Source organism: Bidens hawaiensis, unplaced genomic scaffold (assembly GCF_021521415.1).
Source record: "Bidens hawaiensis isolate Kalapana, Puna unplaced genomic scaffold, B.hawaiensis_p1.1 tig00013519_1, whole genome shotgun sequence".
In the NCBI taxonomy this organism is placed as follows: domain Eukaryota; kingdom Viridiplantae; phylum Streptophyta; class Magnoliopsida; order Asterales; family Asteraceae; genus Bidens; species Bidens hawaiensis.
The window spans coordinates 385,822-401,235 of record NW_027492147.1 but is presented as its reverse complement, the minus strand read 5'-3'; positions in this window follow the sequence as shown (position 1 = coordinate 401,235).

Here is a 15,414-nt window from a genome sequence, read left to right as displayed (position 1 = left end):
TAAAAACAAAGTCCAAAAATACAAAAATAATAAAAAGACAAAACAAAGCTAAAAATTAAAGACTGAAAACGAAATAAAAGGCAAAGACTTAGCTGGTAGTATGCGAGTGAAATATGACACTAAAGTCTTCTTCCATAAATCCCCTTCAACTCCGAACGTGCTCCACAACCAGTATCTCCTTTCTCTCGTATACGAACGGAGGCGGCAACAATACAAAAAATAGCTAAAAATTCATCTTATCAACTTGATAGATATTAATCATTCAAAGTAGTGCCAAACCAACCATAAACAATATATAATATGAATAAGAGTAGCAAATAAATAAATAAAAAGTATACGGTTCCTGCTGCTCCATCCCCACACTTAAATGTTGTATTAAACTTCAGGGGGGGTCTTCTCGCTATCTTTCTTCAAAACTTAAAAACTTTAAAAACAAATAAAAACTACAAAAAAAACTACGTTAGTGACCCAAAGAAAAATAAAAATAAAATAGAAATAAAAATAGGAAAGAATGTACAAACTCTACACTTGAGTTTTCATTCAAGTACCATGTGTGACGATTCAGTGCGATGGATCGAGAGGAATTTCCTCCATCTTGATTGATTCATCCGGTCCTCTAAGATAGTGCTTCAAACGTTGACCGTTCACTTTCCAAGACGTTCCATTATCCGGATTCTCCAACTCCACCACTCCATACAGGAAAACTTCTTTAACCAAGTACGGTCCTGACCACTTTGATTTCAACTTTCCTACAAACAACTTCAAACGAGAGTTAAATAATAGTACCTTATCGCCTTTCTTGAACTCTTTGCCTCCTTTCAACCGTGATCATGTAGAGCTTTCGTCTTTTCTTTGATATTCAACGATTAAGAATATGCCGCATCCCGAAACTCTTCCAACTCATGAATCTGAAAATACCTTTCCTTGTCACACCCCAACCTAAGGCGGAAATGCCGGGGCGTGATCCGATTGCTCACAGCTCGAAGATACTATCATAATATAAATGACAATATCTAATTAATTAATTACAAATATTACGCACATTATCCAAACATACAAAACAATTCAAATACACAAATATGAGTGAGTTCATATAACGATTATCTTGATTATATCCTAAGGTCTTGTCTACGTTTCCAACTTCAATCTTCAGGAAACCTGCATATGCGTAGAAAATGGAGTTTTTGTCAACAAATATGTTGAGTGAGATGATCACCAATTTGACACAACATTAAATAATATATATATATATATATATATATATATGATGTGCCTAAAAGTGGTATATAAAAATAATGCAATAAATCAACCTAGCACAACGAGTAATAAAAACCTACAATACCCTAAACCAAACCACTAGTAACAGGCAAGTGTACCTATCGGGTATAGAATAGCTATGGGAAGTCCGGGAATATTGAACCCTAGAAACACTAATTAAATTAACGAAACTAGATTCTAAAAGCTAAATAAACTAATAATTAAGAAAAAATATTATTTTTGGATTTTTACTTATTTTATTTTAAAACTGATAATTATTTAAACTAATTAATTAAGCAAAAGTGAACTAATAAATTAAACTTAAAATTCTAAAACTTAGACGAAGACAATATTGAGAAAGGCGTTACCTAGGCTTGAAATCCTATTTGGGAATCTTGGATGCTTATCGGCTATGGAAATTGTGATGGAACCAGGATCTAAAGATACGACGCCCTAGACATCCTAGCGGATCCCTGATCATTCTCTGGGTGTCACCTAAAAGGAATACCTAAGGGGCGTGTGACGCAAACCGGTTGGTTGGATTACCTCTCAGTCTCTCCAACAATATTAAAGTACTCTAATGACTAGATCACCTCTCAGTCTCACTAATCACAATACATCCGGGAGTGTAAGGGACATAAGGAGTAACCTAAAGATGCTCAAAAAGACTTAGGATAGCAAAAATCAAAAGACAATAAGGGGGAAACCCACTCTCGTGTAATCTATACCCAAACCGCCTAATGAATAAGACAACCACAACTATCTATTACCTCTCAGTCTCAAGATATGTAGAACACTTAAAATCTCTAAACCCTCAAATAATAGTTCCTATGGAATATGTCGACTATAAACCATAAAGTAGTTACGAACACACAGTAGGTAACCTAATATGCGCCTACACAATGAAAGACTTTCACAAAGACACATATGAAATAATTGAATAAAAGTAAATTAATAATAAGTATGCATATTCATCTTAAAAACATCAAAAAGTCTATTACAATAATATTAGTCCAACATCAGTAACCCAATACCGACAAGCAAACCAAAAGTCAACAAATATTCATTCAAAGCCTAGGCAACTAATAAGGTTTTAGCCAATAATCACGTTCAAAACAAGAAAATAATAAATAAGTTCAACTAGTTTCATAATAATAAAATTAAAAACAAGAGAACGGTGTTAAATGAGTAGTTGTGTCCGAACACCTCCAAGCTATCCTGACTCGCGGCTGCCTTATTCTTTCTCTTGAATTAATATATGTTTTTGTGGCTCTTTTGTCTTCTTCTGGTCATCCTCTGCTCCACGTACACCAAATCAAAGAAGAATATGTATATGAACATATGTGTGGCGGCCCTTTTGTGTCTCTTATATCTCCACAAGCTCTGCTCCCCCCTCACTTCCTGCTGTCCGTCAAAAAATAATAATTATATGAATGGCGGCTCCAGTCTTTCTTTTCCACTAACAAAAGAAAGAATCAATTAATAAATATTATTATTATTTATTAAGTGACGTTTTTTTTTATGTTAGATTTTCTTTTTCTTTTTAAGTACTTTATATAATTATAATAATAATTAGTATTATATATCAAATGCTCGACTCGTCATTCGTCGGTCTCAAGTTTAGCAAAAGTGTTCCATTTTAGCCCGTTGTCTCTTGAAACCAATAAACTCACACATGAACCAAATAATAATAGTATTCAATAAAAACTTGGCTCAAAAGCACTTAAAAGTAGAGAATATTTATAGAATAATATGTATAATTTAGACCTCATCAACATATATAGTTGATAAATGATAAATGATAAAGGCACAAACCAACCATGTGATAATAATCAATCGAATCATAACAATCATGCATATAACCAAATCGTGTGTGCCAATGAAATCGTTGCCAAAGGAATCGGGCATTGATTACAATGACTAAGGTTGTCGTTTTATCTTTGCCAAGCGAATCGGGCTCCGGTTACTAAGACGAGCGTATGATCATAAATGAGAACCCTCTACAAGGGGATATGTTGGACCTCTCCGAAACGTTATCAAGTAAACAATTAAACATGTAACAAACAACAAATAGCATTCAACGGATATTCACACAATGATTGTGTCTGCAATTTTTGTGTATATATATAGAATAGAAAATATTAGTAAGTATGCATATGTCCCCAAAACGTTTGAAAATAGTGTATAAAAAGGGGAATGATCAAACTCACCTTATATGGAAGGCAAGTGATTAATAAATTCGACAAACGAACTAATGATTTAAGCGAGTCGTCCAATACACGTCCAATGAAATTAATGATTAGAATCTGAAACTTTGTGATATGAAACTATAAATAAAAACAAACTTAATGCCGCTGGAATCAATCCAAACGGATGAGTAGAACTCTAGTTATGTTGATTTTAATGTTTAAACGAGTCGAGTCTGACCAGAATCCGAACTTCGAGTCGGGAGTCGGGTTTTGGTCAGAACCCTTAAAATCACGTTACGAGAATAAAAGTCTTCTGGACTGAACGTTGAATCCGACCATAAGGATGAGAAAACGCAAAGTCAAACTTGTTGACTGTTTTACCATTCATCGGGTTTTAAAGCAATTGACAAGTCAATACCCTTCAATCTCAAAAATTGATTGATGGTCATTGACTAGGGAATAGGTATGAATGATTTTACAGTTTACAACTTACCCGGAAAGTGAAAGGATTGATGAGAAATGGAAGTCAAAGATCCTAAAGCAAGCAAAGTCAAAGAACAAGTCTTGAATCTTTAACAAAGAGGAAAAAACCGAAGGGTTTACGAGCTGGGAAGAAGGTAGGAAGGCTGGAGTATGATCTTTATGGTTTGATTAAAGGTTACAGCAGATGGTTATGTCTTGTTTATATAGGAAAAACATAACACAAACTAATTATAGACTTTTTGGCCTGTTTAAGCAAGTATATGCTATTTAAGGAAAGAATCAATGAAATATTAGTAAGGATCTGATCTTGGGCAGAGGGAAAAGAATTAGGAATGATATTTTAGTTATATGATGTTTAGTTGGACCTTAATTCACTCAAACATGCCTAAAATAAACGATTTTATGCCTTAAACGAGTTAACGAACGAAAACAAGTTAGGATTCTGACCAGGTCAGCCACCGCGATGCGCGGCCACATGGAGTGGAGCCTGTCGCGCGGCGCTCCGGAGTCTAGGAGGGGAAAGTTTCATTTTTTACAAGTTTAGTCCCTATAGTTTGCTGTATGGTCTTTAAATGCACTTTTTGATGAAATCATTAGGATTTAAACGTTATTTAAAGTACGAGGGCCTAAAGTGAACATTAGGAATTTAATACTTATAAAGATTTGATTTTTTATTAATAATAGTGATCCAAAATATTCCCGGGTCGGGTTAAATGTAAATGAATACGATTTGAAAAATCCGAAATGTTACCGTCTCCCCTACTTTAGGGAATTTCATCCCGAAATTAAGGAAAATCAAAACATTATCGTTTTGGAAACAATTTAAACTTTTTAATGAAAATATCATAACATAGAACTTTCAATAACCAAAGCAACGCTTCAAATGACAATCCGATAAGGGCACTTATATATAGGATGTACCAGCGGCGTATCCACAATGTCCTTATCATCTCATCATTTGTGCCGTTACCCAAGCTACCTTAGGTTCTAAATCATGACACACAGTTTTACGTATTATGATTTTCAAGCGAGGACTTTGGTAATTACGTGTCGACCCATAATTACTTAGATCGTCGGATGGTTCACATAATTCTTTCCATCATGTGGGTTACAAAACATTTAAAATCATCATTTTGTAAGAAACAAACGTTTTGAGATAAAAATTTTTAATAGAAAACAATTGTTTTGATCATTCTAAATATAATTTCAAATTAATAAATGTTCGAGTTGAATTAATAAAACCTTGAGATTTCGAAACCTCTTTTTCTTTTAAAACTAAAATTTTGAAAATTGAAGAAAATAGATTTTGTGAAATAGATATTATTGTGATAATCGAGATTAAGAAAATGAGATAGAGATACAAGATCCTAATAGATTAACTTCGATAAAGGAATTTTATTCAGGGGATGAATTACGCAAACGTTTAATTTATAACAAATAGTTAATGGAATGCGAAGTCCTTAAAGATCGTATTCTTTATGAATGAAGTTATTATGATCTAGAATATAAGTTTAAACATAGTTAACGAATATTTTGGTGAGTCAAGTTTGGTTAATTTAAGTACTTATGAGTTTAAAGAGAAGTTAATTATAAAATTATAGCTTTTCAAGTTGGTGATTTTGAGATTAGATTAATTCGCTTAAGATATTCTAAAATATTATAATAGTTAATAATTTAATTTATTAATGAAAATGCGAAAATATACGTATTTGAATAAATCGTTATTAGATTAAATTGAGAAATGGATATTCCCGAACCACCGAGATAGTCCTATTCCAACTAACCTTTAGAATTAGATAAAATATAAAGTAGGTAATTAGATTAAATTGGGAATTCATGGTTTTTTCCTTTTTCATAAAATCGTTATAAATATTAGGAAGTAAATAATTTGAATTATCAATAATGGAAATTTGAGTAAATAAAAAATTCTAAATTAAAGTGAAGCATATAATAAATTGAGATAAATGTGAGGCTAGAAATGCATGAACCACCATGACTATTCTAACAACTACGAATTTATCATTTAAAACGTTCAAAATTTTAAAAAATCAAAGTAGGGAGTTGAAATATTTATGATGAAGGTTCAATCAAAAAGTCCATTAATAAAAAAAGTTAAATTAATTAATGGAAAATTTTTTAATTTAAAAATGGAAATTAAATTTAGGAAATACATAATTTAGTTTAATAATAATAAAATTTACAATAATTGAATTTTATTAATAAAGATTTATAAAGTGGAAAATAAGTTGTGAAAACCATCATGATATTGAAGAAAACAAGGGATGATGAAATATTTATAGTTTAAAGTTGAGGATAATGATTTAAATGTACTTAGAATTTATAGTTCGAGGATATAGATATAATTAAGAAAGTATAATTTAATATAATATTTTAACTTATATGAATTAGTGTAAGATTTCTTGTTCGAGGTATATTAGTTTTGTCGAGACTGGCGGTCGTTTGGTTAACGGAATACAGCAGCACTCCTTGGTGATTCTAGTAGTCAAATGGCAATTACGGAAAACAGGTGAATGACGTTGATTACAACGATGATTCTTAGGAAAGACAGTCTATGAGGACCAACAATGGAAATGTGTAAGATGACAGGTGAGTTGTAGGAATGAGTTGATATGAAATTATGGGGATGCGTATGTGTATGTATACGTATGAATATGAATTAGTACTAGTGAAGACTCGAGGACGAGTCAAGAATTAAAATAATATGTTTGAGTTTGAAGCATTTAAGTAAATAATGTTTTATAGAATTTTCCAAAAATAAAATAACCAAGCATATCAAATGAGTTGACCTCCCATGAGCTTTCCATGGCAATTTGAATGACCCAACTAAATAAACAACATAAAGTTTGTGAATTGGCCTTCCATGAGCGTTCCATGGCAAATTGATGGCCCAATTCAAATAGCGAGTAATAAATAATTGAGTTGGTCAGCCCATGAGCGTGTACATGGCATTTAACTGACCCAACTAATTAACGAATCATCGAATCAATGGAGTTGTTCGGACCATGAGCGTTACATGGCATTTAACTGACTCAACTAAATATCGTATCAACGAATCAAACATAAGTAGTTGGTGTATCCCGGGAACCACCCCGGACGATACGTTCCAACCCAAAAATCAAATCGAAAATGGTTCATGTAATGAATAGTTAGAATGCCCATCGATTTCCATGGATTTTTCACCCAGCTACAACAACAACAATCATACCCAGTAAATACCACAAATAGCAAAACTATTAGTAGGGTCTGGGGAGGGTGAGATGTAGGCAAGTCTTACCTCTATCCCTGAGGAATAGAGAGGCTGCTTCCGAGGGACCCCCGGCTCCAAAGGCAAGTAACATAATAGTAGAATAGTAGATAAAGTATAAAATAGACTATTGGGAAAGTGTAATATTTAGTACTAACGGAAAAAAAGAAAAAGAAAAAAAAATGATAAGGAGATAAAATAATTATAATAAATAGCAGTATTAATAGTAAAAAAACAATTCAGGTGACAAAAACAAATTATACTAAGCTGGTCAAGTCATGCCTCTAAGACATATTTCTAAACCAAAACTATATCATCTCCCTAGAAGTCTTTAACCTTAATCATACGTCTCCAATAAGGCCTATCATCAACCATGTCCTCGGAGAGATGCAGGTTTATCAAATCATGCCTAATCGTTTCATCCCAGGTCAATTTGGATCTACCTCTACCCCTCCTACCCTCTATAGTAATGTTTTCTACTGATCTAACAGGATCTGTCGTTTGTCTTCTCTTTACATGTCCATACCACTTCAATTTCCCCTCCCTTATCTTATCTGATATATTAGCTACCCCTAATCTTTCCCCAAAAAACGTCGTTTGTTATTCGGTCAGATCTTGTATTCCCACACATCCACCTCAACATTCTCATCTCTGTTACCTCTAGCTTACGTGTGTGTGCCTTCTTAATGGCCCAACAATCTGTTCCATACAACATCGCCGGTCGAATGGCAACCCTATAAAACTTCCCCTTTAATTTAGTTGGGAACCTCTTGTCACACAAAACTCCTGTAGCTACTCTCCATTTGCACTAACCTACCTACACGCGATGGGTCACGTCACTCTCAATGCCCCCATCACTCTGGACAAAAGAGCCAAATACTTGAACTTTGTTGTCTGCGGAACCGCTTGGCCTTCGATGGTGATTTGGATCTCCTCATTACCATTTACCCCACTAAAGTCATAATGGAGATAGTCAGTCTTGGAGAGACTAATTCTTAGGCCTTTCCTCTCTAAAGCCACTCGCCATTCCTCTAGCCTCATGTTTAGATCTTGTTTACTCTCAGCAACTAGCACAATATCGTCTGCGAATATCATGCACCAGGGGATTATCTCTTGGATCGACTTTGACAGCTCATCTAGGACTACTGCAAAAAGAAAGGGGCTCAATGCTAAACCTTGATGAAGGCCTATCTCCACTGGGAAGGAGGCAGTATCTTCCATAGGCGAACGGACGATTGTTTCATTCCTAGCATACATATCCCGAACTACGTCTACATATTTCCTGGGTACACCTCTACCCTCAAGGCTATCCCAAAGCAGTTGACGCGACACACTATCATACACCTTTTCTAGGTCAATGAACACCATGTACAGATCTCGTTTTTTCTCTCTATACTTTTCCATCAATCTTCTTGGTATATGTATCGCTTCCGTAGTAGATCACCCAAGCATGAATCCAAATTGGTTTACCGAAACCTGAGTTTCCCGTCTGATTCTAGCCTCAATAACTCTTTCCCATAGTTTCATTGTATGGCTTAGCAACTTAATTCCTCTGTAGTTTCCACAGCATTGAGCATCTCCTTTGTTTTTATAGATGGGGACTACGACACTACTCCTCCATTGGTCTGGCATCTTACCAGTTTTGGAGATAATATTGAACAAATTAGTTAACCATGAGATTCCTTCCTCACCCAAACATCTCCACACTTCTATAGGTATGTTGTATGGGCCAACCGCCTTTGACCTTCCCATCTTCCTTTTGCGGTTCTCACCTCCTCCTGTGTGATGCGCCGACAGTAGCAAATATTTCGTTGTTGTCTTTGTGTTGTTGTGTTCTCATTTTCGCCATGGTATGCCCTCCCGTTGTTGAAAAGACCGTGGAAGTAGGTTTGCCATCTCAACTTGATGTCTTGCTCTTTGACTAATACTCGTCCGTCCTCCCCCTTGATGAACTTCACAACCTCTAAATCTTGCCTTTTACGCTCCCTAGCTTTAGCAATTTTCACCCAACTAAGCATTTAAAATAATTTAAAAACATAATTTGGAAGTATAACCGTTTAGCCAGTTATGTTTACCATGCAACCGTTTAGCCGATTACGGGTACCACTTGAAGTTATGGTTGTACGAGATTTGTCATACCCCCATGCTTCAAGGTGAAAGAGCAAAACACGGGAATTCTTAAGGAATTTCCCACAATAAAAGGCAATCTATCAAAAATAAGAGATTTAGAAAAATATTTTGAATGTGAGGCATAGCCTCGGAAGTTGTGTGTGCGTGCAATAAATAAATAAGATACAATACAATAAAATAATTAATCTAATTAAGCTGTAAGCATTTTTAATAGCACATAAGGCAGTTCAGATAAGCACGTATAGGGTTCCTAACATATGTCTAGGACCATTTCTAACGACCTATCTTATAACCTTCGGCTCTGATACTAATCTGTCACACCCCAACCTAAGGCGGAAATGCCGGGGCGTGATCCGATTGCTCACAGCTCGAAGATACTATCATAAATATAAATGACAATATCTAATTAATTAATTACAAATATTACACACATTATCCAAACATACAAAACAATTCAAATACACAAATATGAGTCAGTTCATAAAACGATTATCTTGATTATATCCTAAGGTTTTGTCTACGTTTCCAACTTCAATCTTCAGGCAACCTGCATATGCATAGAAAATGGAGTTTTTGTCAACAAATATGTTGAGTGAGATGATCACCAATTTGACACAACATTAACATAATAGCATATATATATAGTTGATAAATGATAAATGATAAAGGCGGAAACCAACCATGTGATAAAAATCAATTGAATCATAACAATCATGCATATAACCAAATCGTGTGTGCCAATGTAATCGTTGTCAAGAGAATCGGGCATTGATTACAATGAATAAGGTTGTCGTTTTACCTTTGCCAAGCGAATCGGGCTCCGGTCACCAAGACGAGCGTATGATCATACTAATGAGAACCCTCTACAAGGGGATATGTTGGACGTCTCCTAAACGTTATCAAGTAAACAATTAAACATGTAGCAAATAGCAAATAGCAAATAGCATTCAACGGATATTCACACAATGATTATGTTTGCGATTTTTGTGTATATATATAGAATAGAAAATATGAGTAAGTACGCATATGTCCCCAAAACATTTCAAAATAGTGTATAAAAAGGGGAATGATCAAACTCACCTTAGATGGAAGGCAAGTGATTAATAAATTCGACAAACGAACTAATGATTTATGCGAGTCGTCCAATAAGCGTCCAACGAGATTAATGATCAGAATCTGAAACTTTGTGATATGAAACTATAAATAAAAACAAACTTAATGCCGCCAGAATCAATCCAAACGGATGAGTAGAACTCTAGTTATGTTGATTTTAATGTTTAAACGAGTCGAGTCTAACCAGAATCCGAACTTCGAGTCGGATTGATTTGTTCAAGATTGAAAACTGACTATGTGGGATACGAGTGTCTGTCCGATTACTTCTTTCTGAGGGACTTTGATCCTGACTATGTTGGCCACGAGTATTCGGCGGTTTGCTTCTGTTAAAGGGGACAATTCTTGAATGGGTTGATTTGATTGAGAAATATACGGGTCTTGTTATTTGATTGAAGAATCTGATTGTTCGTGATTGATTAACGAAGGTTGGAACTTTGAATTACATGCCCAAAGCGTTAGTGCATCCAAGCGTATTAGTTGCCGAAGACCTTCAATGAGAGATGATTTGGGATAGATGTTATCAAGAGAGTGAAGACCTAAGTGAAGATGTGTGACGAGGTTAAATGTAAAGACATTTTTACGTTACCAGTGCGAGAGATAGCTAATGACTTGCTGCTGATTGGCTCGTTTGATCGAACCATATCATATGCCAGTTGGATGATCGGGATGATCACCTAGAGATGCTTATTTGAGGGGGAGATCTGATACGAGTAGCTACAAGATGTTGGTTTGCTTACATAGAGTTATATTTTGTTTATTTGCACAAGCCCGAGAATTATCAGCCAAGGGGAGGTTGGCTGTACGGCTGATGATATGCAGATAAAGTTTTCACAGTTAAAGTATTCAACTTTAACGTATTTGTCATAAAGTATTGGACGCTAAAATATTGAAGACTAAAGTATTGGACTCTAAAGTATTGAAGACTAAAGTATTGAATGCTAAAGTATTGGAAAGCATTCGATAGCTACCGACAATGGGGATTCTGTAAGTGCACGGATTTGGTGTCCGCAACTGTTCGAATAGGCTAGGGATAGTTTAGTCTTTATATTAATGTATAAAGGCTCATTCGCTAAGGATGTTTAGCGAATGAGGCCTCATTCATTAAGACTAGGCTCATCCGTTAAGTTAGGAGCCCATTCGTTACTATAGTGTAACGAATGGAGACTAATTCGTCAAAGTATCCATTCGCTAAGTGTGTTTAGCGAATGGGCTATGGAAAGGACACATTCGTTAGTCCAGTTAACGAATGAGATGCCTCGTTCATTAATACAGTATAACGAATGAGTCATGCCTATGAATAGGCCTTCCATATTAGTTTTGCATAGAGATCTGTGCCATGTTTATCACCTGTAACGTTATGCTGCCGGATTCTCTCTAGATCCTTAATGCATTCATCATCCATGTAATGTAATCATCCTTTAATGTATTGAACACGAGTTACATATCGATTTGCGACTAGTTCCTGGCTCGTAAACGTTGGCTCGTATAACGTTTTTACAGATAACCCTATAACAATGACCCTCAAAACTAAGCTTTAAATATAAAACAAAAATCCTAAACCACACACGACTAGCAAGTGTACCGGTCGCAAGTCGTACAAACCTAGGAAGTCCGAGTATCGAACACGAAGACATGTAAGGACGCAAAAGATCACTAACCCTAGACAAGATCTACCTAAGAAAAATATTTAATTGATTTTTGATTTTTAATTACCTAACTGGACTAACTAGACTGACTGACTGACAAAAGTTACCAAAAATAGAAAACTTAATGGGGAACTAACTGTGTTAACTTCGGATGGAGAAAAACGTCTATCTAGGTCTGAATCAAACTATAGGCCTAACAAGTAAATGGACTGGATGATATCAAGACACCGGCTCCTAAAGATGACACGACTAAGGATAACTCAGGCTCACTGGATTACCTCTCGGTCTCACTCAACAAGCCTAAAGTACTCAAAATCGGCTAAAACAACCAAACCGGGAAACAATCGTTAACGTGTTCTAATGTTGACTCACCTCTCGGTCTCACCAACACTCGAACCTAATGGTAATGAATATTACATAACCAAGGATAGAGGAACAATTCAACTTAAACCAAAATAGATCAATTAGTCGCTCAAAACACCTAAACCTGACAAGAAACGAACTCGCTCTCGCGCAATCCTTATTCTAGCATGCAAAGGTAATGAGACGACCCTAACTTCTTATCACCTCTCGGTCTCTAAGAAGGTGCCTAACCGCTGTACTTTAACCAAATAATCACGCAACAAAACCCTACGGTTGTACCTACCGCAAACAAACCCTAAACACAAAGTCTAGAATCAAACAAGCACCGATCAATCAATACAAAACTAATCAACCAACGCAAGGGGTTTAAGCAATAAATTGATATAATTTCCAGCCACTAAACACAACCTATTTCATGTCTAAATCAAACTTTACAATAACAATTAACATCTATCAATCAAACAATCCAATAAACTCATCAAAACCAAACAATAATCATCATTCCTAGGTAGAACCGACAACTTTAGCCTAACATATTATTTGGACAGCAGCAAATACTCAATAAAAACATCTTATAACTAATCCCAATCATCTCAAAAATCATTCAATGATCAATCCTACTCATAAACACTTCAATCTTTCAATCAATTGCAAAACTATTAATCAATTGAACAAGTATAAAAAGATGATGAACAATGTTTAAAAAGAAAGGATATAAGATGATTATGGGCTGTTCTTGGCTGCTACAAACTGATGAGAAACGTCCCCGAGGCTTGCTCTTGTGTCCTTCTTTCTTCCTTAGCCGCCAAAACACTCAAACCCTAGCCGCACCAAAGCTATTCTTTCTTTCTCCCCTTGCTGCCTTCTGCAATCGGAACCAGGCTACCAAGGCTAGGGTTTTTCTTTATTTTTTTTTTATATATTATGATATAATAGGAGGCTTGGGCTTTTCCATGATGTAACAGGCTGGGCTTTGAGTTTTACTTGAAAACATATGCGTAAAAGGCCTTTAAACTGCTCAAGAAGCTCGGTTTTTCTTCCTTTAAACCCTTTGCCTACAAGATAATCAAAACTATGTAAAACCTATATAAAACAAGTTAAAATACATGAAAATAATATAATGACGTACATAAAAGGTGCGGAAAATAAGTGTGTTTTACAACACATCAAACATCCCACACTTAAGACTTTTTCGTCCCTGAAAAAGAATACTACACAGGATCATAACCGAGTTCAACCGACCACTCTTAGTTTTATTTATTTATTTAATATTATTATTTTTTCTTTTTAAAGTATTAGAACAAGTGACCTGTTACCCAAATATTTATTCCAACTTTCACCTAATAAGCTAGATCAGGTCGGTTGCCGGTATTGCTATCCACTTAAACCTATGCCCCTAATACTTACCGAGGAAAATAAGGCGTGACAATTTCATTAGTTTGTATGACCAAGCGGGACCCACACTTAAAAGCCCTACCGCCACTTCACCACGTTCCATTATGGTTTTACCGAACCGAGTCAACCCAGCTTTACTTAAACCTATTGCCACATGATCAAAACATTTTCGACGGAAAACCTATATACCCTAGCTTAGTCCTTGATCGACCGACAGTAGTTTCCTTCATTGCGGTGTTTATTTGAAATATTTTTTTTTCTGCCTTTTGGCTTTTTGCTTTGCCTTTTGGCTTTTTGCAAATTTATTTTTTTTTTAAATACACCATGTTGGACAATAATACAGACTGCATCAAGGCTCAGGTCTATGCCACCGCGCAACAAAGGGCCGAGCAAAACTGTCTTCTACTATTTGCAGGAATAGATACGTATACATAAGATTATACATATAAGTACGTATACAAAAATTAGGTTTTTATATAAAGGTGATCATATGACTCGAGGCTTGAGTATAACCCGGCTTTTCATTCCAGTCCTGTTACGGGCTTAGTTAAACAAACAAAACCCTAAGATGTTTCCCACTAAAGTCAGGCCATTTAAAAGGTTCAATTAGGTCAACAACCAAACCGCCCTTTCATTCTCAAAGGCTGAGCCTACCAACACATCGATTACTGAGTCTAAGCCATTCGGTTGCCATACATTACGTGCGGGTCTAATGGGCACTATTCTTATTTATTATGTATATTTTTTTTAAAACACCAAGAAGTTATAAAATAACCACTACTCGGAAATAATATCATTTCCTGTTTAATGTAGAGAAAAAAAATTTCAAGGGACTATTTTTAAAATTTTTCAAATCTTTCAATTTTTTTTATTTGATTTTATTTATTTATTTTTTTTCAAAAATTTTCTACAACTAAGTAAAATAAACCCCATTCCCACACTTAGAACGAAATCGTCCTTGATGAGTACAAGAAAAGGAACTAAAATAAAAATAAAACAGAAAGTAAAATTATAGTATACAAGACTAAAACAAAGAACGGGTTACTCCTTTGGTTTGTGTGCAGAATCTTCAACAGCTGAGTAGTAACCAAGCGACCATATAGCATTTCATTCGCGGCTGCAACCTCGGGAGAACCTGTTCCAAGACGTCATCGTAGCTACCATGCGCAATAATATAACCCGCAACAACTCAAACTCGCTCGCATGTAGCGGCATACAACAGAAAACAAAAACATAAAGAAATAAACGTATTTTTGTGTTTTTGGTTTTAAATTTTATTTATTTATTTATTTATTTATAGAAGAACACCCTTTAAATCGACCGACTCGAATGGAGATTGAGTACGAGCGGTTTCATTTTGGAACATCCTGAAATAGACAAAAAACATATAAAATAGATAGCACAAACAAATAACAAAGATACAAACTCTACAACTCGGGCAGTCTCCCGAGTGATGCATCCAGCGCGTCTACGTCTCGGTGAGCGAGTCAAGGTAGAATACCTCGACAGTCTGATCAGGCATCGGTTCGCCAATGTAGTGCTTCAGTCTATGACCGTTCACCCTAAGTTTCCT